Consider the following 27,078-nt stretch of genomic DNA (forward strand, 5'->3'; position numbering starts at 1 on the left):
GAGGCTGTCTCTGCCTCCTCCTCGGTCTCTCTGAGGCTGTCTCTGCCTCCTCCTCGGTCTCTCTGAGGCTGTCTCTGCCTCCTCCTCGGTCTCTCTGAGGCTGTCTCTGCCTCCTCCTCGGTCTCTCTCTGAGGCTGTTTCTGCCCCCTCCTCTCTCTCTGAGGCTGTCTCTGCCTCCTCCTCTCTCTGAGGCCATCTCTGCCTCCTCCTTTGTCTCTCTCTGAGGCTGTCTCTGCCTCCTCCTCTCCCTCTCTGAGGCTGTCTCTGCCTCCTTTGTCTCTCTCCGAGGCTGTCTTTGCCCCCTCCTCTCCCTCTGAGGCTGTCTCTGCCCCCTCCTCTCTCTGAGGCTGTTTGCTCCGCTGCCCGCTATGCAGCTTTCTCTGCCCGCTCCGCTATCTCACGGCGTTCTGCCCGCTCTCGCTCCTCTGCTTCACGGCGTTCTGCCCGCTCTCGCTCCTCTGCTTCACGGCGTTCTGCACGCTGTCGCTCCGCCGCTTCACGGCGTTCTGCACGCTCGGCCTCCGCTGCTTTCTCTGCAGCTGCCATGAGTCTCATATAGGCGTCTTCATTACCCGCCTCGAGACGTGCCACTGCCGCTGCAACAAAGGCCTCTGATGTGGAGAGGCTGGGGCGGGTAGGTGGTGGGTAGTCCCTTGCCGGACTAAGCACGGGTGGCTGGCTCCTTAGGGAGTCTGGGCTGAGCTCCCCCTCGCCTTGAACGGTACCGTTCTGTTGTGAATTCTGTTGTCGAGCTCCCTCCTGTGGTCATGAATGGAACTTCGGCTGGTTCTGTCAATGGGCTTCCTCTGGTGGATGTGAGTGGGGCTGCGGCTTCTGAGGTTCCTTCCACAGGTGACGAGGTTAATTCGTTAGCTGCTGCTCTATTTAACTCCACCTAGATCTTTGCTCCATGCCTCCAGTCAGTCAATGTTCCAGTATTGGTCTTGTTCACTCCTGGATCGTTCTTGTGACCTGTCTTTCCTGCATAAGCTAAGTTTTTGCTTGTGTTTCTTATTTTGCTATTTTTTCTGTCCAGCTTGCTATTTTGTTTGTTTCTTGCTTGCTGGAAGCTCTGGGACGCAGAGGGAGCACCTCCGCACCGTGAGTCGGTGCGGAGGGTCTTTTTGCGTCCTCTGCGTGGTCTTTTTGTAGTATTTTTGTGCTGACCGCAAAGTGACCTTTCCTATCCTCAGTCTGTTCAGTAAGTCGGGCCTCACTTTGCTAAATCTATTTCATCTCTGTGTTTGTAATTTTCATCTTTACTCACAGTCATTATATGTGGGGGGCTGCCTTTTCCTTTGGGGAATTTCTCTGAGGCAAGGTAGGCTTTTATTTCTATCTTCAGGGCTAGCTAGTTTCTTAGGCTGTGACGAGTTGCATAGGGAGCGTTAGGAGCAATCCACGGCTGCTTCTAGTGTGTGTGATAGGTTTAGGGATTGCGGTCAGCAGAGTTTCCACATCTCAGAGCTCGTCCTATATTACTGATAACTATCAGGTCATTTTGTGTGCTATTAACCATCAGGTCCATTATTGTCCTAACCACCAAGTCATAACAGTACTGGAGGCCCAAAGTATTAATGCATCTCAATAGAGTGATAAGTGAAGCTCTGAGACCATTTTTTTTTCTTTGCACTGTGTTTTGTCTTTCTTATCCCCTAGACCTTTGGGTGGTTCAGGACACAGGTGTAGTGATGGACATTCAAGGTCTGTCCTCTTGTGTGGATCATCTCACTGCAAGAGTACAAAACATTCAAGATTTTGTGGTTCAGAATCCTATGTTAGAGCCTAGAATTCCTATTCCTGATTTGTTTTCTGGAGATAGAGCTAAGTTTCTGAATTTCAAAAATAATTGTAAACTGTTTCTAGCTTTGAAACCCCGCTCCTCTGGTGACCCAGTTCAACAAGTAAAAATCATTATTTCCTTGTTGCGTGGTGACCCTCAAGACTGGGCATTTTCCCTTGCGCCAGGAGATCCTGCATTGCGTGATGTTGATGCGTTTTTTCTGGCGCTCGGATTGCTTTATGATGAACCAAATTCAGTGGATCAGGCAGAGAAAATCTTGCTGGCTTTGTGTCAGGGTCAGGATGAGGTAGAGATATATTGTCAGAAGTTTAGGAAGTGGTCTGTGCTCACTCAGTGGAATGAATGCGCTCTGGCAGCAATTTTCAGAAAGGGTCTCTCTGAAGCCCTTAAGGATGTCATGGTGGGATTTCCCATGCCTGCTGGTCTGAATGAGTCTATGTCTTTGGCCATTCAGATCGATCGACGCTTGCGTGAGCGTAAAGCTGTGCACCATTTGGCGGTATTATCTGAGCATAGACCAGAGCCTATGCAATGTGATAGGACTTTGACCAGAGCTGAACGGCAAGAACACAGACGTCGGAATGGGCTGTGTTTTTACTGTGGTGATTCCACTCATGCTATCTCTGATTGTCCTAAGCGCACTAAGCGGTTCGCTAGGTCTGCCACCATTGGCACTGTACAGTCGAAATTTCTTTTGTCCGTTACATTGATCTGCTCTTTGTCTTCCTATTCTGTTATGGCATTTGTGGATTCAGGCGCTGCCCTGAATTTGATGGACTTGGAGTATGCCAGGCGCTGTGGTTTTTTCTTGGAGCCCTTGCAGTATCCTATTCCATTGAGAGGAACTGATGCTACGCCTTTGGCCAAGAATAAGCCTCAGTACTGGATCCAATTGACCATGTGCATGGCTCCTGCACATCAGGAGGATATTCGCTTTTTGGTGTTGCATAATCTGCATGATGTGGTCGTTTTGGGGTTGCCATGGCTACAGGTCCATAACCCAGCATTGGATTGGAAATCTATGTCTGTGTCCAGCTGGGGTTGTCAGGGGGTACATGGTGATGTTCCATTTCGGTCTATTTCATCATCCACTCCTTCTGAAGTCCCAGAGTTCTTGTCGGATTACCGGGATGTATTTGATGAGCCCAAATCCAGTGCCCTACCTCCTCATAGGGATTGCGATTGTGCTATCGATTTGATTCCTGGTAGTAAGTTTCCTAAGGGCCGACTGTTCAATTTATCTGTGCCAGAACATGCCGCTATGCGGAGTTATGTAAAGGAATCCTTGGAAAAGGGTCATATTCGCCCGTCGTCGTCACCATTGGGAGCAGGGTTCTTTTTTGTGGCCAAGAAGGATGGTTCTTTGAGACCTTGTATAGATTACCGCCTTCTTAATAAAATCACAGTCAAATTTCAGTACCCGTTGCCGTTGCGGTCTGATTTATTTGCTCGGATTAAGGGGGCTAGTTGGTTCACCAAGATAGATCTTCGTGGTGCGTATAATCTTGTGCGTATTAAACAGGGCGATGAATGGAAAACAGCATTTAATACGCCCGAGGGTCATTTTGAGTACCTGGTTATGCCATTCGGGCTTTCCAATGCTCCATCAGTATTTCAGTCCTTTATGCATGACATCTTCCGAGAGTACCTGGATAAATTCCTGATTGTATATTTGGATGATATTTTGGTCTTCTCGCATGATTGGGAGTCTCACGTGAAGCAGGTCAGAATGGTGTTCCAGGTCCTTCGTGCTAATTCTTTATTTGTGAAGGGGTCAAAGTGTCTCTTTGGAGTTCAGAAGGTTTCATTTTTGGGGTTCATTTTTTCCCCTTCTACTATCGAGATGGACCCTGTTAAAGTCCAGGCCATTTATGATTGGACTCAGCCAACATCTGTGAAGAGTCTGCAAAAGTTCCTGGGCTTTGCTAATTTTTATCGTCGCTTCATCAATAATTTTTCTAGTGTTGCTAAGCCTTTGACTGATTTGACCAAGAAGGGTGCTGATGTGATCAATTGGTCTTCTGCTGCTGTGGAAGCTTTTCAGGAGTTGAAGCGTCGTTTTTCTTCTGCCCCTGTGTTGTGCCAGCCAGATGTTTCGCTCCCGTTTCAGGTCGAGGTTGATGCTTCTGAGATTGGAGCAGGAGCTGTTTTATCGCAAAGAAGTTCTGATGGCTCGGTGATGAAACCATGTGCCTTCTTTTCCAGAAAATTTTCGCCTGCTGAGCGTAATTATGATGTTGGCAATCGAGAGCTGTTGGCCATGAAGTAACATAGTAACATAGTTAGTAAGGCCGAAAAAAGACATTTGTCCATCCAGTTCAGCCTATATTCCATCATAATAATAAGTGGGCATTCGAGGAGTGGCGTCATTGGCTTGAAGGAGCCAAGCATCGCGTGGTGGTCTTGACTGATCACAAAAATTTGACTTATCTCGAGTCTGCCAAACGGTTGAATCTTAGACAGGCTCGTTGGTCGCTATTTTTCTCCCGTTTTGACTTTGTGGTTTCGTACCTTCCAGGCTCTAAGAATGTGAAGGCTGATGGCCTGTCTAGGAGTTTTGTGCCCGACTCTCCGGGTGTTCCTGAGCCGGCGGGTATTCTCAAAGAGGGGGTAATTTTGTCTACCATCTCCCCTGATTTGCGGCGGGTGCTGCAAAAATTTCAGGCTGATAGACCTGACCGTTGCCCAGCGGAGAAACTGTTTGTCCCTGATAAATGGACTAGTAGAGTTATCTCTGAGGTTCATTGTTCGGTGCTGGCTAGTCATCCTGGAATCTTTGGTACCCGAGATTTGGTGGCCAGATCCTTTTGGTGGCCTTCCTTGTCACGGGGTGTGCGTTCTTTTGTGCAGTCCTGTGGGACTTGTGCTCGGGCTAAGCCCTGCTGTTCTCGTGCCAGTGGGTTGCTTTTGCCCTTGCCGGTCCCCAAGAGGCCCTGGACGCATATCTCTATGGATTTTATTTCGGATCTCCCTGTCTCTCAAAAGATGTCGGTCATTTGGGTGGTTTGTGATCGCTTCTCTAAAATGGTCCATTTGGTACCCTTGTCTAAATTGCCTTCCTCCTCCGATTTGGTGCCATTGTTTTTCCAGCATGTGGTTCGTTTACATGGCATTCCGGAGAACATCGTTTCGGACACAGGTTCTCAGTTTGTTTCGAGGTTTTGGCGTGCTTTTTGTGCCAGGATGGGCATTGATTTGTCTTTTTCCTCGGCTTTCCATCCTCAGACAAATGGCCAAACCGAACGAACTGATCAGACCTTGGAAACATATCTGAGATGCTTTGTTTCTGCTGATCAGGATGATTGGGTGTCCTTTTTGCCTTTGGCTGAGTTCGCCCTTAATAATCGGGCCAGCTCGGCTACTTTGGTTTCGCCGTTTTTCTGAAATTCTGGTTTTCATCCACGTTTCTCTTCAGGGCAGGTGGAGCCTTCGGACTGTCCTGGTGTGGATACGGTGGTGGACAGGTTGCAGCAGATTTGGACTCATGTGGTGGATAATTTGACATTGTCCCAGGAGAAGGCTCAACGTTTCGCTAACCGCCGGCGCTGTGTGGGTCCCCGACTTCGTGTTGGGGATTTGGTTTGGTTGTCGTCTCGTTATGTTCCTATGAAGGTTTCCTCTCCTAAGTTTAAGCCTCGTTTCATTGGTCCGTATAAGATTTCTGAGGTTCTCAATCCTGTGTCGTTTCGTTTGGCCCTCCCAGCTTCTTTTGCCATCCATAATGTGTTCCATAGGTCGTTGTTGCGGAGATACGTGGCGCCTGTGGTTCCATCCGTTGATCCTCCTGCTCCGGTGTTGGTTGAGGGGGAGTTGGAGTATGTGGTGGAAAAGATTTTGGATTCTCGTGTTTCGAGACGGAAACTCCAGTACCTGGTCAAATGGAAGGGTTATGGTCAGGAAGATAATTCCTGGGTTTTTGCCTCCGATGTTCATGCTGCCGATCTGGTTCTTGCCTTTCATTTGGCTCGTCCTGGTCGGCCTGGGGGCTCTGGTGAGGGTTCGGTGACCCCTCCTCAAGGGGGGGTACTGTTGTGAATTCTGTTGTCGAGCTCCCTCCTGTGGTCATGAATGGAACTTTGGCTGGTTCTGTCAATGGGCATCCTCTGGTGGATGTGAGTGGGGCTGCGGCTTCTGAGGTTCCTTCCACAGGTGACGAGGTTAATTCGTTAGCTGCTGCTCTATTTAACTCCACCTAGATCTTTGCTCCATGCCTCCAGTCAATGTTCCAGTATTGGTCTTGTTCACTCCTGGATCGTTCTTGTGACCTGTCTTTCCTGCATAAGCTAAGTTTTTGCTTGTGTTTCTTATTTTGCTATTTTTTCTGTCCAGCTTGCTATTTTGTTTGTTTCTTGCTTGCTGGAAGCTCTGGGACGCAGAGGGAGCACCTCCGCACCGTGAGTCGGTGCGGAGGGTCTTTTTGCGTCCTCTGCGTGGTCTTTTTGTAGTATTTTTGTGCTGACCGCAAAGTGACCTTTCCTATCCTCAGTCAGTAAGTCGGGCCTCACTTTGCTAAATCTATTTCATCTCTGTGTTTGTAATTTTCATCTTTACTCACAGTCATTATATGTGGGGGGCTGCCTTTTCCTTGGGGAATTTCTCTGAGGCAAGGTAGGCTTTTATTTCTATCTTCAGGGCTAGCTAGTTTCTTAGGCTGTGACGAGTTGCATAGGGAGCGTTAGGAGCAATCCACGGCTGCTTCTAGTGTGTGTGATAGGTTTAGGGATTGCGGTCAGCAGAGTTTCCACGTCTCAGAGCTCGTCCTATATTACTGATAACTATCAGGTCATTTTGTGTGCTATTAACCATCAGGTCCATTATTGTCCTAACCACCAAGTCATAACACCGTTCACCACCACCTCCTCATAGACCATAGCACTGGCCTGCGCCCTCACTGCACTCCTGGTGCCATCTGCCATCTTTGGAACCTCTGGTTACTGACACAGCTGTAACCCTGACCTTGCACACAACTTATTATATCTACACTCTGACCGTCTAGTGCTGGGCTGACCTTAAGACCCCAGCAGTGAAAGTTACCGCTGGTAGTCTTTAGTGTCTGGGAGTAGGGGTCCCACGCACACTATTACTCTGATCTCACTGCTGCCACCACTGTGAAGGACACCCGGTTCCTCCCACGTCACCAATCCGTGACGTCACTACACAGGCACAGCTCTCCGGCGCCCCCTTTGTATCTCAGGTCAATAAGGGAACTGCACCTAGAGCAAATGGCCGCCGGGGAGACTGCCCTGTCACCCACGCTGGGTATTCTAAGATTCGCAATCAGAGTAAAAGGATCAGCCCCAAATTAATTTATGATTTAATTGCCTTAAGGGCGCACTAGGTAATTACAAGTAATATACAGTCAAAATATATCAAGAATTACAGTCAGAGTAAAATATAACAATCACAATACAGGGCTTAAAGGTATACAGCTGGAGGTCAATTTACCAGGTTGAAGGTCGCTTGTGGAAGCCGGGGGGGTGCAGCATTCCGCAGGTCCAAAACTTAGTTGCCGGGCAGCCCCCAGAAAGCGTGTGCTTGCTCCCCTCTGGCTGGCATACCCTTTTCCTTAAGATATCATCATCTTCTTCTGTGGAGTGAGTCCCCCTCTCCAAGTGTCCTTGGCTCTTAAACCTTCTATGGGTCCCTCCCCCTGTAGCTGGGTGGGCTTAGCAATCTCCACCCCTGTGCCTCTCTGCAAGATTTGTTCCAATATCTAATAAATGGGATAACTTCTCTCAGGATGATCGGATCAGTACACGGGCAGTACCAGCGCATGTAGTTTGTTCTGCCGGTCGTACTGGGATCAAACCTGGACCCATTCGGTCCCTGTGGGAGGCTGATCTCTATATCTCGGGTTTCAGACCTCCCATGGACACGGAAGTCGCACTGTTAGATGCGCAATTTCTTTAGGGCGAGGGGAATACTTTTTATGAGCCGGTACCTCGGACGATGTGTCCATAATTCACGATTCCATGTTGGAGACGGTTCGACTGGACGGCCATAATAGTGTGTATCCTGTGGCCACTGGACATGCATGCTTTAATTAAGCCCCCAAGCATTTCCAAGCCCCCTGCTGTTGTGGCTTCCTCACTGAGCTTTGAAGTACCTTCTGCAGTCTACACTGAGCTCAGCCCATTACCATACTAATAGGAACTTTATGCATTAGAAAAGGTGGGGGCCCGGAGCACTCCTCTCTGCAGACCTGTGACCAGGAGACAAAATGGATAAGACCAAGAGAAAGAAAAGATCATGTCCATAGAAATGGGAGCACCTCAGACAAATATCAAAAGTGCAAAGTTTTTATTATAGATCAACATGATAATATACCACACACAAAGAAAACATAAGATTTAAAAACATTTAAAAGTGCAAAATGCAACAGAAAAGAAACACAGCAGTCATATCCTAATATAGGGAAAATGACAACCCACAACCCTATCCACTCCCAAGAAAACAAAAATATATATGTAAACAAATGTAGTGACCCAAGACAAGGTCCTGTAATCACATACACTACATAGAAAAACAATATGTACCTCTCAACCTCAGTAGGAACAATGCAATGCATACAAGCGCATGGCGCCACTTGATGTCACAGTACCATATAGCCCTAAAAAAACATGATATTATGCTCACCGGCACGTAACAATCCCATGCCTGGGCAGCTGTTGAAAAAAGGCTCATTGCACATAGGTAAAGAACATGCTGGACATGGTGGTCACATACATGTCAGAATTGAACAAAAACCCACGCCTAAAGAGATCATATGCATATGAAAAACCAGATCATATGCACGTTAAAGAGGGAGATCCCATTATATGGAATTCCACAACAGTAGTCATCAAGGCATGCGGGTTATGGTTGTGGACCAAGTTCTGGGTAACATCCGTGGGGGGGACTTAACTAAGGAACTCCTACGACGAGAATCACGCTGGATCTATGACCTGAAGACTACATCACCAAATGGACTAAATGAAGAACTTTTGTTCACTGGTTTTTATGCCTAATATATGATCTGGAGTGGTATTTGATATTGGGGTACCTGGCGTGTGACTTTCGGCACCATGTAATGCAATGTTATATACTGCACTATTTGTTGTGCATTTAACTTGGGTTGGCATTTGTTTAATAGGTTTTGGTTTACATCACAGTACCATATGGCATTCGGTGCTTCCAACTTCTTGGCTCTTCTATTTTTCATACGTGCCCACATTCTCTGGGCCTGTTCGGATGTTCTTTATGTTATCCTTATTACCGGCTCATTTTTGATACGATCCTCACAGGGTTATTGTTTAATATGACATAGTAACATAGTTAGTAAGGCCGAAAAAAGACATTTGTCCATCCAGTTCAGCCTATATTCCATCATAATAAATACCCAGATCTACGTCCTTCTACAGAACCTAATAATTGTATGATACAATATTGTTCTGCTCCAGGAAGACATCCAGGCCTCTCTTGAACCCCTCGACTGAGTTCGCCATCACCACCTCCTCAGGCAAGCAATTCCAGATTCTCACTGCCCTAACAGTAAAGAATCCTCTTCTATGTTGGTGGAAAAACCTTCTCTCCTCCAGACGCAAAGAATGCCCCCTTGTGCCCGTCACCTTCCTTGGTATAAACAGATCCTCAGCGAGATATTTGTATTGTCCCCTTATATACTTATACATGGTTATTAGATCGCCCCTCAGTCGGCTTTTTTCTAGACTAAATAATCCTAATTTCGATAATCTATCTGGGTATTGTAGTTCTCCCATCCCCTTTATTAATTTTGTTGCCCTCCTTTGTACTCTCTCTAGTTCCATTATATCCTTCCTGAGCACCGGTGCCCAAAACTGGACACAGTACTCCATGTGCGGTCTAACTAGGGATTTGTACAGAGGCAGTATAATGCTCTCATCATGTGTATCCAGACCTCTTTTAATGCACCCCATGATCCTGTTTGCCTTGGCAGCTGCTGCCTGGCACTGGCTGCTCCAGGTAAGTTTATCATTAACTAGGATCCCCAAGTCCTTCTCCCTGTCAGATTTACCCAGTGGTTTCCCGTTCAGTGTGTAATGGTGATATTGATTCCCTCTTCCCATGTGTATAACCTTACATTTATCATTGTTAAACCTCATCTGCCACCTTTCAGCCCAAGTTTCCAACTTATCCAGATCCATCTGTAGCAGAATACTATCTTCTCTTGTATTAACTGCTTTACATAGTTTTGTATTATCTGCAAATATCGATATTTTACTGTGTAAACCTTCTACCAGATCATTAATGAATATGTTGAAGAGAACAGGTCCCAATACCGACCCCTGCGGTACCCCACTGGTCACAGCGACCCAGTTAGAGACTATACCATTTATAACCACCCTCTGCTTTCTATCACTAAGCCAGTTACTAACCCATTTACACACATTTTCCCCCAGACCAAGCATTCTCATTTTGTGTACCAACCTCTTGTGCGGCACGGTATCAAACGCTTTGGAAAAATCGAGATATACCACGTCCAATGACTCACCGTGGTCCAGCCTATAGCTTACCTCTTCATAAAAACTGATTAGATTGGTTTGACAGGAGCAATTTCTCATAAACCCATGCTGATATGGAGTTAAACAGTTATTCTCATTGAGATAATCCAGAATAACATCCCTCAGAAACCCTTCAAATATTTTACCAACAATAGAGGTTAGACTTACTGGCCTATAATTTCCAGGTTCACTTTTAGAGCCCTTTTTGAATATTGGCACCACATTTGCTATGCGCCAGTCCTGCGGAACAGACCCTGTCGCTATAGAGTCACTAAAAATAAGAAATAATGGTTTATCTATTACATTACTTAGTTCTCTTAGTACTCGTGGGTGTATGCCATCCGGACCCGGAGATTTATCTATTTTAATCTTATTTAGCCGGTTTCGCACCTCTTCTTGGGTTAGATTGGTGACCCTTAATATAGGGTTTTCATTGTTTCTTGGGATTTCACCTAGCATTTCATTTTCCACCGTGAATACCGTGGAGAAGAAGGTGTTTAATATGTTAGCTTTTTCCTCGTCATCTACAACCATTCTTTCCTCACTATTTTTTAAGGGGCCTACATTTTCAGTTTTTATTCTTTTACTATTGATATAGTTGAAGAACAGTTTGGGATTAGTTTTACTCTCCTTAGCAATGTGCTTCTCTGTTTCCTTTTTGGCAGCTTTAATTAGTTTTTTAGATAAAGTATTTTTCTCCCTATAGTTTTTTAGAGCTTCAATGGTGCCATCCTGCTTTAGTAGTGCAAATGCTTTCTTTTTACTGTTAATTGCCTGTCTTACTTCTTTGTTTAGCCACATTGGGTTTTTCCTATTTCTAGTCCTTTTATTCCCACAAGGTATAAACCGCTTACACTGCCTATTTAGGATGTTCTTAAACATTTCCCATTTATTATCTGTATTCTTATTTCTGAGGATATTGTCCCAGTCTACCAGATTAAGGGCATCTCTAAGCTGTTCAAACTTTGCCTTCCTAAAGTTCAGTGTCTTTGTGACTCCCTGACAAGTCCCCCTAGTGAAAGACAGGTGAAACTGCACAATATTGTGGTCGCTATTTCCTAAATGCCCAACCACCTGCAGATTTGTTATTCTGTCAGGTCTATTAGATAGTATTAGGTCTAAAAGTGCTGCTCCTCTGGTTGGATTCTGCACCAATTGTGAAAGATAATTTTTCTTGGTTATTAGCAGAAACCTGTTGCCTTTATGGGTTTCACAGGTTTCTGTTTCCCAGTTAATATCCGGGTAGTTAAAGTCCCCCATAACCAGGACCTCATTATGGGTTGCAGCTTCATCTATCTGCTTTAGAAGTAGACTTTCCATGCTTTCTGTTATATTTGGGGGTTTGTAACAGACCCCAATGAGAATTTTGTTACCATTTTTCCCTCCATGAATTTCGACCCATATGGACTCGACATCCTCATTTCCTTCGCTAATATCCTCCCTTAAAGTGGACTTTAGACAAGACTTTACATAGAGACAAACCCCCTCCTCCTCTCCGATTTTTACGATCCTTTCTAAACAGACTGTAACCCTGTAAGTTAACTGCCCAGTCATAGCTTTCATCTAACCATGTCTCGGTTATTCCCACTATGTCAAAGTTACCTGTAGATATTTCTGCTTCTAGTTCTTCCATCTTGTTTGTCAGGCTTCTGGCGTTTGCGAGCATGCAGTTTAGAGGATTTTGTTTTGTTCCAATCTCCTCACTGTGGATTGTTTTAGAAATGTTCTTACCTCCCTTCTGAGTATGTTTTCCTGGGTCGTCTTTGTTCGAGTCTAATGTTTTTCTTCCCGTCCCCTCTTCTTCTAGTTTAACGCCCTCCTGATGAGTGTAGCGAGTCTTCTGGCGAATGTGTGTTTCCCAGGTTTGTTGAGGTGTAGTCCGTCTCTGGCGAGGAGTCCATCATACCAGTAATTCACACCGTGGTCCAGGAATCCAAATCCTTGTTGTCTGCACCATCGTCTTAGCCAGTTGTTTGCATCAAGGATCCTGTTCCATCTCCTGGTGCCATGCCCATCTACTGGAAGGATAGAAGAAAAAACTACCTGTGCATCCAGTTCCTTTACTTTCTTCCCCAACTCTTCAAAGTCCTTGCAGATTGTCGGTAGGTCCTTCCTTGCCGTGTCATTGGTGCCAACATGTATCAGAAGAAATGGGTGGACGTCCTTGGAGCTGAAGAGCTTTGGTATCCTATCGGTCACATCCTTGATCATCGCACCTGGAAGGCAGCATACTTCTCTTGCAGTTATGTCCGGTCTGCAGATGGCTGCTTCTGTGCCTCTCAGTAGTGAGTCTCCCACCACCACCACTCTTCGTTGCTTCTTGGCTGTACTTTTTGCTGTCACTTGTTGCTGTGTGCCCTTTTCTTTTTTGCTTCCTGGTATTGCTTCATTCTTAGGTGTGCCATCTTCATCCTCTACAAAGATTTGATATCGGTTCTTCAGTTGTGTGGTTGGTGATTTCTCCATGGTCTTCTTGCTTCTTTTGGTCACATGCTTCCACTCATCTGCTTTTGGAGGTTCTCTGACACTTTTTGCACCTTCTGTGACCAGTAGAGATGCTTCTGTTCTGTCTAGAAAGTCTTCATTCTCTTTGATGAGTTTCAAAGTTGCTATTCTTTCTTCCAGACCCCGCACCTTTTCTTCTAAAAGGGCCACTAGTCTACACTTCTGACAGGTGAAATTGGATTCTTCTTCTGGTCGATCTGTGAACATGTAGCACATGCTGCAGCTCACCATGTAGGTTGTCACATCTGCCATGTTGCTCCTAGATCCTGCTGACTTGCTGTGTGTTTTCCTTCTTGTGTAATCTACTCAGCCAAGCTCTCTTGCAATAATGTCCTACAGGCAAAAATTCTTCTCCCAGAAGGCACCTGGAATATGCAAATTAGCCTCCTGAAGCTTGAATCCCTGGTTTGGTGACTTTGAGACACTATAATAAAAATACTGTATTCGATACGTTATGGATATCACAGTACCTTATATAGTATCCAGTGCATAATATATTTTTTTACTTACTTTTTGGGTCATTTTTTGAGCTAGTCTTTGGATTACAGCACACTTTTTTCAGGCCATGCTTAGTTAGGCGGGTACACGCATGACTTTGCTCATGTGTGTGCTTCCTATGCGTTCTCCATCAATGTACATATGGACATACGTGGCTTGGGATCATTTGCTCTGTGGCCATATCACTATGTGAAGAGTCTTACCCCGTACCCAGGCAGTTCTGGCCAAGTCCTATAGTATTGACATATGACTGCACTGCATTTCGTACCCTGTGTATAGATAGCGTTGTACACATATTTCTGGTGTGTCTATGCTACTATCGATGACTGCTAAGTGATTTAGTCTGTGTGATACCTGTGGGACTCATGCTTATTAATGCGTACATTTCCATCCCATGAGTATTTGTCGGAACATGTCCGATAATTTAGATAAGAGTGTGATCGTTTGTGGCAATAGGTGGGCTAGTACTAGTGGAGTTTTGCATGTGCTATATTTACTTGCTTCTTTGTGTTTTACACATATTCAAATTCATTTTAAATACTGTTATATCTAAGACCGCAGCTGCCCAGCATGACGATTTTGCTGCTGGGCTACTGTGGTGGGTGCCGGGCTCGCTTGGGACCGTCTCTTTAATAGGTTCGTGTTTTCTTTTTTGTTTCCTCCATTCAGCGTGCGGGTATACTCTTGTATGGGAATCAGGTCGCTGGGGTTTTGTCATAGGCGCGTGAGTATGTAGGTCGATCGCGCCCAGTGCGCATGCGCCGTCTTTTGACATTCAGCGCGCAGGTACATTTTTGTATGGGAATCAGGTTGCCGGGGATTTGTCACAGGCGCGCGAGTGTGTAGGTCTATCGCGCCCAGTGCGCATGCGTCGGGGGGGGTCTTTCTTGCCTTTATACAACTTTATTAGTCAGACGCCGTCACTCAGGACCAACAATATGGCCGCGACCATCTCGCTCCATGTGCTTCCCCGCTGATGCCTTCGCACAGGTGAACACCATTTTTCTCATTAGAATTTAGCTTATATTCATGTTTAACATCCCACACAGTATGCTACTTTTTCCCTGAGGAAGCCGCCACAGCTGCGGCGATACGCGTGGGTTGCATGCCACAGCCCCTTTCCCTCTCCCCCATATCTCTCCCTCTTTAACGTGCATATGATCTGGTTTTTCATATGCATATGATCTCTTTAGGCGTGGGTTTTTGTTCAATTCTGACATGTATGTGACCACCATGTCCAGCATGTTCTTTACCTATGTGCAATGAGCCTTTTTTCAACAGCTGCCCAGGCATGGGATTGTTACGTGCCGGTGAGCATAATATCATGTTTTTTTAGGGCTATATGGTACTGTGATATCAAGTGGCGCCATGCGCTTGTAGGCATTGCATTGTTCCTACTGAGGTTGAGAGGTACATATTGTTTTTCTATATAGTGTATGTGATTACAGGACCTTGTCTTGGGTCACTACATTTGTTTACATATATATTTTTGTTTTCTTGGGAGTGGATAGGGTTGTGGGTTGTCATTTTCCCTATATTAGGATATGACTGCTGTGTTTCTTTTCTGTTGCATTTTGCACTTTTAAATGTTTTTAAATCTTATGTTTTCTTTGTGTGTGGTATATTATCATGTTGATCTATAATAAAAACTTTGCACTTTTGATATTTGTCTGAGGTGCTCCCATTTCTATGGACATGATCTTTTCTTTCTCTTGGTCTTATCGGTGCTTTTCAAGTCCATGGCGAGCCCCAGCATGTAATCATTTAGACATATATTTAGTGGTGCCCTCCACCTCTCTCCATTTCATCAGGAGACAAAATGGAGTCACGCCAATCTCTGTTAGTATGCCCGTCCAAGATGGCGGCTGTTCCCTCATCACAATTCTTTTTTGGGAGCTCATGAGGTCACCATGAGGACACGGCCTCCCTCCTGGACAGGATCCTCTGGGATCACTAAGAAGAGAGAACCAGCCGTCCTCCTATTAATAGACGAGTTACTGTGTTTTAATTCTTCTTTAACCCCTTCACTACCTTTAACGTATAGGTACGTCTTGGCAATCATGCCAGCACAGGAGCTATACCCTCGCAATCGCCGCTGGGAGGTCGGCTTATGGGATAGCAGAGTCCCGGCTATCAATGCCAGGAGCGGTGCCACACTGCCCCTGGCTGTTCACCCTCCAAGATGCCTAGATTAATACTGATAGAAAAATGTAGGGGTTTGGGAGAGGGAGGGGGCTCCCCCTTCCTTCCGATCGGCACCACCGTGACGTCATTGCGAGTGCCCGATGGTGACATGACAACCTCAGGGTCAGCCAGTGACTGTGCCAGGAGCATGGACTAAGAGGCTTCAGTCAGTGCAGTATACAAGCGATCAGCATAATAAAAGCGCCACAAGGTAAATAAAAAATGAAAAAAAACAAAATAGCTCTATTTATGTAAAAATAAGAATAAAGTACATATATGTGATAATTCTGCATCCAGAATGAAATGACCTATAAAACTGCCCCACTAGATAACCTCTCAGAAAAACAAACAAGCCGCCATACATCTCCATCAGCAGGAAATAAAAAAAGTTACAGCTCTCAAAATAAAGCAATGCAAAAATAATTATTTTTTTCTATAAAAGTTTTTATTGTGTGAAAGCGCCAAAACATAAAAAAAATATAAATGAGGTATCGCTCTAATTGTACGGACCTAAAGAATAAAGATGCCTCATCAATTTTACCACACGGTGAATGGCATAAAAAAAAATCCTGAGTAGCTGGTGTTAGTTCATTCTGCCTCTGAAAAACTGTAATAGAAAGTCAACGTCATGTGCCAAAGTCAACTCGCCACGTAAAAAATAAGCCATCACATTACTATGTGGGGCGAAAAATGGAAAAATTATAGCTCTCAAAATATGGTGATGCAAAAACTTTATTTTGCAATAAAAGCGTCTTTTAGTGTGTGACAGAAGCCAAACATAAAAGCATCGCAGTAAGGCTCGGCGCACATTTATCCTGCGCTCTGCACTGAGCACTTACGCCGGGGCTTCTGTGTAAATCTCTGAAATTTGCGATTCACACAGAACCTCCGGCGGAAGATTCCCTATAATGAGGCAGATAGAGGCAGAGTGGACATCATGTGGCTTATCCGGCGGTGTCTATCTTTTTCGACAGAGTAAATCTGCTGCCTCATTATAGCGAATAGACCTGTCCATCGTGTCACCTGAATTACGTCTCTTGGAGATTTAGATGGAAACCCCAAAGTAAGTGCTCAGTGTCGAGTGCAGGATAAATGAGATCCAAAATGGGCCCAACAAAAGCTTCTACTCAATCCACTCAGGTGCGTCATCTCTCAATGGAAATATAGGGGGCTTCCACGTACTGATAGTACAAAGGTTCTGAAAAAGCACTTTGGCTTCTCGTCCCCAAAAAGAAATTCAGCAAATTCTGCACTCCAAAACTCAAATGCCCCCCAGTGTGCATAAACCACATTTAGTGCCCACATGTTTGGCATTTCTGTTGCGATGAGATCCTGCCTAATTTACGGGTGTATGTCTCCAGAAGCACGGGCTGGGCATAATGTTCTGGTCACTACAACGTATTGGTCATTACTACGGCAGTTTACAATTCTCACTCAACAACATCCACTGCTGCCTGTTTCTGGAAAAGACCCATGGAGTCAAAATCATCACTACAGCTGTAGATAAATTCCCAAAGGGGTATAATTTCCAAAATTTGGTCACTTGAGGGGAATTCTGCTGTTCTAACACTTAGGGGCTCTGTATATGGAATCCGCAAACTATACTAGGAAAATCTGCGCTCCAGGAGGCAAATAGCGCTCCGGAATCTCACCATATGGCTAAAAAGTACTGTACAGCCAAATATGAGGTATTGCCACATTCAGCAAAAATTGTGCGACACATTGTGGTGCCATTTTTATCCATTTTACCTTGTGAAAATGTAAAATCTGGGGCCAAAATAATTATGTTTTCATCACCGCCCAAAGGTATAAAATTCTGTGACATACCTGGGGTGTGCCCCCCTACATGAGTTCATTGAGAGGTGTAGTTTGTGAAATGGGGTCACTGATGGGGGGTTCTGCTGTTCTGGCACCTCAGGAGATCTTCCAGTGGGTCACGGCACACTCAAACCATAACAGTAAAATCTGAACTCCAATATGGCGCATCTTCCTTTCCGAGCTTTGCACTGTGCCTCAAAAGTAGTTATTGACCACATATGGGGTATTGGTGTTCTGAGAAGAAATTGCACTGTTCATTTTCTCCTATTCACCATTTTGAACATTGAAAACTTGGGGCCAAAGCAACATTTTAGTGGAAAAAAATGGTAATTTTCTATTGACTCAGCTAATGTTCTACATTTCTGTGAATCGCCTGAGGGCTAAAAATGCTCACTACACCCCTAGATTAATTCCTCAGGAGGTGTAGTTTCCAGAATCAGGACACTTGTGGTGGTTTCTGCTGTCTTGGCATATCAGGGGCTCTACAACCGTGACATCGCATCACCAATCTCTCTCAAAATAGCACTCCAGAATTCAGTTGGCGTTCCTTCCTTCCTGAGCCTTGCCATGCATGCAAACAGTAGTTTTCCACCACATAAAGGATATCGGCGAATACAGGAGAAATTGCACAACAAATTTTGGGGTCCACTTTCTCCTGTTTTAACTTATGAAAATTCAGAATTTGGATCTAACACAACATGTTTGTGGGAATTTTTTTTTATATTTTCACAGATCAAAGTTATAAACTTCTGAACTATGAGTTCAAGGTGCATACCACACTTCTACATATATTCCTGGAGGGATGTAGCTTCCAAAATGGAGTCACTTGTGGTTTGTTTCACTGTTTAGGTACATCAGGGGCCCTGCAAACACGACATGGGGTCCGCCATCTATTACACCCAATTTTACGTTCCAAAAGTCAAATGGTGTTCCTTCCTTTCCGAGCTCTGCCGTGCGCCCAAACAGTAGTTTTCTACTACATATGGGGTATCAACGTACTCAGGAAAAACTGCGCTACAAATTGTATTGTCAATTTGTGTAAAATTTGAGGCTAAAGAAATATTTTTGTGGGGAAAAGTAAAATCTTCATGTTTTCCCCCCACATTTCTTTAATTCCTGTGAAGCTACTAAAGGGTTAATAAACTTCTTGTATGTGGTTTTGAGCACTTTGAGAAGTGAAGTTATTTAAATGGTGTAAATTTTGTGTATTTTCTGTCACACGGGCCCCTCAAAGTCACTTCAAATGGGATTTGGCCCCTAAAAAATTGGTTTTGTAAATTTTGTTGGAAAAAATGAGGAATTGCTGTTAACATTTTAACCATTTCAACTTCCTAACAAAAAAAAAAACGTTTAAAAAAATAAAGTAAAGTAGACATATGGTAAGTAACTTATAGCCATAAAAATTCAAAGATGCAAAAAATACTGACCAAAATTAACCTCGAACATGAAGTACAATGTGTCACAAAAAACAGACTCTGAATCACTGGGATACGTTGAAGCGTTCCAGAGTTATCTCAAAGTGACACTGGTCAGAATTGTAAAATTTAACATGACCATGAAGGTGAAAATAGACTCGATGAGTGAAAGAGTTAAAGAGAAAAGTCTCAACATCCACCTTGATATAAACATTGGGATTTTTGCCCATTTCTCAAGGCAAAACTTCTCCAGTTCCTTCAAGTTAGATGGTTTCCTCTGGTGAACAGCGATCTTCAAGTCTGAACACAGATTCACCTTGGATTAAGGTCTGGACTGACTCAGCCGCTCCAGAAAATTTACACCGGAGTGTTGCTTTAGCAGTACGCTTTGAGTCATTTCCTCGTTGGAAGGCGAACCTTCATCCCAGTATCAAATCACTGACAGACTGAAACAGGTTTTGCTCAAGAATATTATCCCTGTATTTCGCACCATTCATCTTTCCCTCGACTCAGACCATTTTTCCTGTCCCTGCTGCCAAAAATCATCCCCGCAGCATTATGCTGCCACCACCATATTTCACTGTGGGCATGGTGTTCTTGGGGTGATGAGCTGTGTTGGTTTGGCACCAGACATAGGGTTTACCTTGATGTCCAAAAAGTTCAATTTTGGTCTCATCTGACCACAGCACCTTCCTCCTTACAATTGGGGAGTCTCCCACATGTCTTTAGGCAAACTCAAAACGAGCCTTACAATTTTTGTGTGTAAGTCAAGGCTTTTTCCATAAAGGCCACCTCTATGGAGGGTGCGGCTTATTGTGGTCGTATGGACAGATACTTCTTCAGTCTCTGTTGGGAACTCTGCAGCTCCTTCAGGGTTACCTTTGGTCTCTGTGCTGCCTCTCTGATTAATGCCCTCTTTGCACAGGCTGAGAGTTTTGACGTGCGCCCAGGTTTGTTGTGGTACCATGTTCTTTCAATTTGATGATAATGGATTTGAAGGTGCTTTGGAGGATCATCAGAGATTGAGGGATTTTTTTTTTCTTATAACTGAACCCTGACTTGCACTTTGTCCCTGACATGTTTGGAGATTTTGTCTTCATGGTGTTTGGTTAGTGGTGCCGCCTTCTCCCTCTGCTCACCCCACGGCCTCTTCCTGCCTGTTGTGGTCCTGCTGCTCCTGCCACCTCTGCACAGCTGTCCTCGCTCTGCATGGCACCTTGCCGTCATTCACTTCCGCAGTCTGGTACGCCTCCTGACTTGTTGACTTAACATCACTTGTTGGCAACTGTGTCTCACCATCATCGTCCGCTTGAGAAACTAATTGCTGTTCCCCACCCTAGTTTTCTTCTGACCGTCACTGCTCAGATATTTTGGCATGAATAAATACGATCTCACGTCCCTCTTGAAAAGTGCAGGGCGAAAGGCCAGAATCAATAACTGGAAATGTAAAGACTCGCTCCTCAAGTGTCCAAGTGTGGGATCACTTGTCTCCTGGGACTCATGGATGAGCATGTTTGTTGTGCTCCCACCTGCAAACTGTACGGTGTTATTTTTTATAAATAGAATATGTAGCCCTGAAAATGAATTTAACGCTAGAGCCACCTGCTGACTCTCCAAAATGTGTGACTAAGGCTACGTTCACACTAGCGTTGTGCGCCGCTGCGTCGGCGACGCGACGCACAACGCACCGAAAAACGCGTGCAAACGCACGCAAAAACGCTACGTTTTGCGACGCGTGCGTCGTTTTTTGACGAAAATCGTACGCAAGAAAAATGCAACTTGTTGCGTTTTCTTGGTCCGACGCTAGCGTCAAAAAAGACGCACGTGTCGGAAAACGCAACAAGCAAAAACGCATGCGTCCCCCATGTTAAACATAGGGGCGCATGACGCGTGCGTCGCCCGACGCTAGCGCGACGCACACTAGCCGAACGCTAGTGTGAACGTAGCCTAAGTGCCACCTGATGGCGCTCAAAAAACTATGAGTGAGTGCTGCGTGATGGCCCTTCAAAATGTGTAATTGAGGGCACTCAAAAAAATGTGGAGCGAGGGTCGCATGATAACGCTGCTGATATGGTGTAGAAGGAGGAGAACAAGAAAAATAAAAAAAACCATGAACTGTATAATCATATTAGGGTGGAAACGGTGCATGGGAATACAGATCCGCCTATTAGTTATCATGACCCCGGCAGCAATAAACCCCCGGAATAAGCAGGGAGGGAGAAGTGACTGCGGCCTGCAAGCCTTAGATCTGAGCCAATTCCGAGAAAAATAAAGATGCCGTCATACAATGGGAGAAAGACCCAAATGTAACTCCTGTGTGAATAACTGGACAAAGGACTGGTGGTGTTCTGTCCCCAGGATGGAGAACGTTCCCCCACATGGAGATTCATTGGCAAAGGTCTCCAAGGAGATAACAGAAATGTTTTGAGCCCCCAGTTTTGATCCATGTGAAGTCTTGTGGGCCGCCTGAGGCTCTGAGCCGACACAGGGGGAACTGCTGCCGACCATAGCTGGAGTCCGAGGCCTGAAGGTCCTTGTTGTGCTAGTTGGACCTCGCGCCCCTGAACCTGGGAAGTCCCACTCCTTCTACATGAGATGTTTTCGGAGGCCCTGTTCTACGTATATTCTAGGTGGTGCTGCATTCCCTCCTTCTCATTTTTGATAGGTCTTCAGCAGTCTACGAGTCCCAAAAAATCAGAAATCTCATGCACACGATTCCTTTTTTTCTTGACAAATGGAAAACTGCTGCATTTTTTAAAGAAGCAGCATGTCAAGTCTTCCACTGATTTTACAGTGTTTTTCACCATTGAAAAAGCGCAAAAACGCAGTAAAAACAGTGTGAACATGGCCTAAGGGGTGGAGGAGGTTTATTTTTCTCTCCTAGTAATTTTGCCATATAAACAAGTCATACAGGGATGAATATTTCCTCACTTTTTATCCCTGTAAAATCCGTTTTATCTGCGGTTTTGTATGTGTTATTGTCAGTCCGTAAAAGTTCCGCAATACTCTGACAACATTGTTTGTAGTAGTGACCTGGGAGTCAGAGATGTGTCCAGGCGTCTTCCCCACGATGTTCCCAGGCGTCTCCCCCATGATGTTCCCAGGCGTCTTCCCCATGATGTTCCCAGGCGTCTCCCCCATGATGTTCCCAGGCGTCTCCCCCATGATGTTCCCAGGCGTCTTCCCCATGATGTTCCCAGGCGTCTCCCCCATGATGTTCCCAGGCGTCTCCCCCATGATGTTCCCATGTCACCTGAGCCCCGTTTCCATCCATGTCAGAGATTTTACTACGGTATCACATGCCGGTCATCATCATCACAGACGCCGGTCATCATCATCATCATCATCACAGACGCCGGTCATTATTACATGCCGGTCATCATCATCACAGACGCCGGTCATTATTACATGCCGGTCATCATCATCATCATCATCATCATCATCATCATCACAGACGCCGGTCATTATCACACACCTGTGGAAACATCTCCCGGAATCTCCTCCTTCCCGTCACTCACACACGGCTGATCCTCCCTCGTCATCGCTTCCTCTTCTGTCTCTTCCTTCACTTTATTCTTAGTCAGATCTTCCTCCTGATAGATCAGATGTAACAATCAACACAATACATGTAGTAGCATCTTACGGGGTCAGGCACGCACATCCCTGCAACAAAGCATCACACAGCAAAGCATCAAGATGGCCGGGACTTAACATCCATCTCCTCTCTTCACACAGGTACAATCTCTGCTTCCTGTCATCTGCTGCCCATCATCCTGCAACAATTCCTTTACTGGTACAATCTCTGCTTCCTGTCATCTGCTGCCCATCATCCTGCAACAATTCCTTTACTGGTACAATCTCTGCTTCCTGTCATCTGCTGCCTATTATCCTGCAACAATTCCTTTACTGGTACAATCTCTGCTTCCTGTCATCTGCTGCCCATCATCCTACAACAATTTCTTTACTGGTACAATCTCTGCTTCCTGTCATCTGCTGCCCATCATCCTACAACAATTCCTTTACTGGTACAATCTCTGCTTCCTGTCATCTGCTGCCTATCATCCTACAACAATTCCTTTACTGGTACAATCTCTGCTTCCTGTCATCTGCTGCCCATCATCCTGCAACAATTCCTTTACTGGTACAATCTCTGCTTCCTGTCATCTGCTGCCCATCATCCTGCAACAATTCCTTTACTGGTACAATCTCTGCTTCCTGTCATCTGCTGCCCATCATCCTGCAACAATTCCTTTACTGGTACAATCTCTGCTTCCTGTCATCTGCTGCCCATCATCCTGCAACAATTCCTTTACTGGTACAATCTCTGCTTCCTGTCATCTGCTGCCCATCATCCTGCAACAATTCCTTTACTGGTACAATCTCTGCTTCCTGTCATCTGCTGCCCATCATCCTGCAACAATTCCTTTACTGGTACAATCTCTGCTTCCTGTCATCTGCTGCCCATCATCCTGCAACAATTCCTTTACTGGTACAATCTCTGCTTCCTGTCATCTGCTGCCCATCATCCTGCAACAATTCCTTTACTGGTACAATCTCTGCTTCCTGTCATCTGCTGCCCATCATCCTGCAACAATTCCTTTACTGGTATATAACAGTGCTTGCTGAATACTAAATCCATTTGTTGTATTAAATACTCACTGCTGCACATCCATGCTGGGGTCACAGGAGATATTATCGTGTTCAAGGTGTTAGAGCATATGGTGGCAGGCAGGGCCAGCGTCTTTGATCTTGTAACCTCCCCCGGGGTGTTGGCCAATTGCTAATTTATCCCAGATAAGAGCCCACAATCCCTCTCACCTGATCCTTTACTCAGCCCTATAAATTTAGTAGCATCTTAAGGGGTGCATGTGTGTGGGGTCAGGCACACGCATCCCTGCAGCAAAGCATCACACAGCTAAACATTGAGACGCCGCAGTTATTTCAACGGCAGGAGTCAGGACCCCAATCTATGATCTGACTCTTTTGGGTAAGTCTGCTGATTTAGAACTTCTTATTACTTGAATCTAGCTTTTGTATTAACCCATCTTACTCCTTCACCATGTTTACATATGCCCTTACAGTGTTTGCTCCACTAATCCTCACTCTCCTTCGCTTTCACAAACCCCAGCTCCCTCTAACCAAATAACCATCTCTCCCTCTTTCCTCCCCACCTGTCCTCCTCTGCTGACCTGCTCCTCAACCTCAAATCTGTCCTAATAAAACAAGTCGCCCACTCTCCTTCTCCCACCTGCTCTCTCTCTGCTTCTCCTCACTGCTGGAGACATATCTACCAACCCGGGACCCCCTCAGCTCATACCTCCCACTACTACCCCCTCCTATCGCTCCCTATCCAACATGAACTACCGTAATCTTTCCAACATAAAACCCGTGCCCCTGATGCCCACCCCCCTGCTCCCTCTCTCTGGAGCACTCTGACTGCCCGCTCAATCTGCAATAAGCTTCATGCGATTCACGACCTTTTTCTCTCTCACAATCTTGCCTTCCTCGGCCTCACAGAAACATGGCTGACACCCTCTGACACAGCCTCCCCTGCTGCGCTGTGTTACGGCGGCCTCCACTTCACCCACACCCCTCGCCCCGGCAACATACATGGTGGAGGAGTGGGTCTTCTCCTTTCTTCAAACTGCACCTTTAACCCAATCCCACCTCTACCGTCCCTTATCCTCCCCTCTTTTTAAGTCCACTCTGTCCGCATCTACTCTCCCTCCAATCTCCAAGTGGCCGTCATATACTGACCTCCAGGCCCGGCCACTGCCTTTATTGACCAATTCTCCACCTGGCTCCTTCACTTTCTGTCTGTTGAAATTCCCACCATCATCATGGGTGACTTCAACATCCCCATTGATACCCTTCAATCAACAGCCTCCAAACTTCTGTCCCTTACTTCATCTTTTGGACTTACTCAGTGGTCCTCCGCAGCCACCCACACAGAGGGACATACACTGGACCTGGTCTTCACCCGTCTCTGCTCTCTATCTAACGTCACCACCTCCCCTCTCCCTCTATCCGACCACCATCTGCTCACCTTCTCATCCCTGTCCTCTTCACCGGTCATCCATGTCCAGCAACATGCACACCCATGCAGAAACCTTGCACACCTAGACACCCACACACTCTCTGACTCCATCCTACCACTGGCATCCATATCCTCACTCCACGACAGACACTGCCACTGCTTTCTACAATGCCACTCTCGCATCGGCTATTGACACAGTTGCCCCTCTCGTCCATGGCAGAGTGTGACATATCAATAGACAACCCTGGCACAATAACACCACTAAAAAGCTCTGGCAAGTGTTCAGGGTTGCAGAGTGACGTTGGAAGAAAACAAATTCGCAAGATCACTTCACTGCATTCAAACAGGCAACACTCGCCTTTAAATCTGCCCTCACCTCTGCTAAACAGGCGACTTCACAACCCTGGTATCTTCCCTATCCTACAACCCCTACCAGTTATTCAAAACCTTTAACTCCCTCCTCCGCCCTCCACTGCCCCCTCCAACCTCCCTCATCTCTGCTGAGGACTTTGCCACACACTTTAAAAAGAAGATCGACCAAACAAGGCAAGTCTTCATTGTTCAACCACCACAACCCCTTTGTATACCAGACCAATGCCCAAACCCCATAACCTCCCTATCCAACATCACTGAATGGGGCTTAATTTTCTCCTCTCCAAATCGCACCTCACCGCCTGTGCGCTCGACCCCATCCCACCTCCTCCCCAACCTCACCACCACACTTATCCCATCCCTAACCCACCTCTTCAACCTATCACTAACTTCTGGCACTTTCCCCTCTGCTTTCAAACATGCCACAATCACGCCTATTCTTAAAAAGCCAACCCCCTATCCAACTGCTATGTCCAGCTATCGCCCAATATCGCTGCTCCCATTCGCTTCTAAACTCCTGGAGCAGCACGTCCACTCTGAACTCTCCTCCCACCTCTCATCTAACTTGCTCTTTGACAATCTACAATCTGGTTTCCGCCCCCATCACTCAACTGACACAGCCCTGACTAAAATTACTAACGACCTACTTACAGCCAAAGCTAATGGACAATACTCTGTACTCCTCCTTCTAGACCTGTCCTCTGCTTTCGACACAGTTGACCACTGCCTCCTACTACAGATCCTCTCCTCCTTTGGCATCAAAGACCTCGTCCTATCCTGGATCTCCTCGTACCTTTCCAACCGCACATTCAGCGTCTCCCACACTACCTCCTCATCCACCCTCTCTCTGTTGGAGTCCCCCAAGGCTCTGTTCTAGGACCCCTACTATTCTCAATCTATACACTTGGCCTGGGACAACTCAAAGTCTCATGGATTCCAGTACCACCTTTATGCTGATGACACTCAGATCTACCTCTCTGGCCCAGACATTACCTCTCTGCTGTCCAGAATCCCGGAATGTCTATCAGCCATATCCTCCTTCTCCTCTTGCTTCCTCAAACTCAATGTGGACAAATCTGAACTCATCATCTTTCCTCCATCTCATAGATCTTCCTTACCTGACCTATCTATCGCAACTCAATTAACGACATCACGCTCTCCCCCATACCGGAAGTCAGCTGCCTCGGAGTAACCCTTGACTCTGCCCTGTCCTTCAAACCGCACATCCAAGCTCTCTCCACCTCCTGTCGCCTCCAGCTCAAAAATATCTCCAGAATCCGTCCTTTCCTCAACCCTCAATCTACTAAAATGCTTGTGCACGCCCTCATCATCTCCCGCATTGACTACTGCAATATTCTTTTCTGTGGCCTCCCTGCTAACACCCTTGCACCTCTCCAGTCTATCCTTAACTCTGCTGCCCGACTAATTCATCTCTTTCCTCACTACTCCTCTGCAAATCTCTTCACTGGCTTCCATTCCCTCAGCGTATCCAGTTCAAATTACTAATACTGACCTACAAAGCCATCCATAACCTGTCTCCTCCATATATCTCTGAACTAATCTCCCGATATCTTCCCTCACGTGATCTCCAGTCCTCCCAAGATCTCCTTCTCTCCTCCACACTTATCTGCTCCTCACCCAACCGCCTCCAAGGCTTCTCCCGAATATCACCCATCCTCTGGAATTCTTTGCACCAACACGTCCGACTATCAACCACATTCGGATCCTTCAGACGGAACCTGAAAACCCATCTCTTCAGGAAAGCCTACAGCCTACACTGACCCCGCTGCCTCCTCATCACTGACCGCGCTGCCGCCTCACCAACACCGGAGCTGCCGCCTCACCAACACCGGAGCTGCCGCCTCACCAACACCGGAGCTGCCGCCTCACCAACACCGGAGCTACCGCCTCACCAACACCGGAGCT

At 46.0% G+C, this 27,078-nt stretch overlaps 1 pseudogene; it reads right to left on the minus strand.

Annotated features, from left to right (window-relative positions):
- LOC138657556 (zinc finger protein 271-like) overlaps positions 1-27,078 on the minus strand; it is a 111,721-nt pseudogene that overhangs the window by 37,455 nt on the left and 47,188 nt on the right.

Source organism: Ranitomeya imitator, chromosome 1 (assembly GCF_032444005.1).
Source record: "Ranitomeya imitator isolate aRanImi1 chromosome 1, aRanImi1.pri, whole genome shotgun sequence".
NCBI classification, from domain to species: Eukaryota; Metazoa; Chordata; class Amphibia; order Anura; family Dendrobatidae; genus Ranitomeya; species Ranitomeya imitator.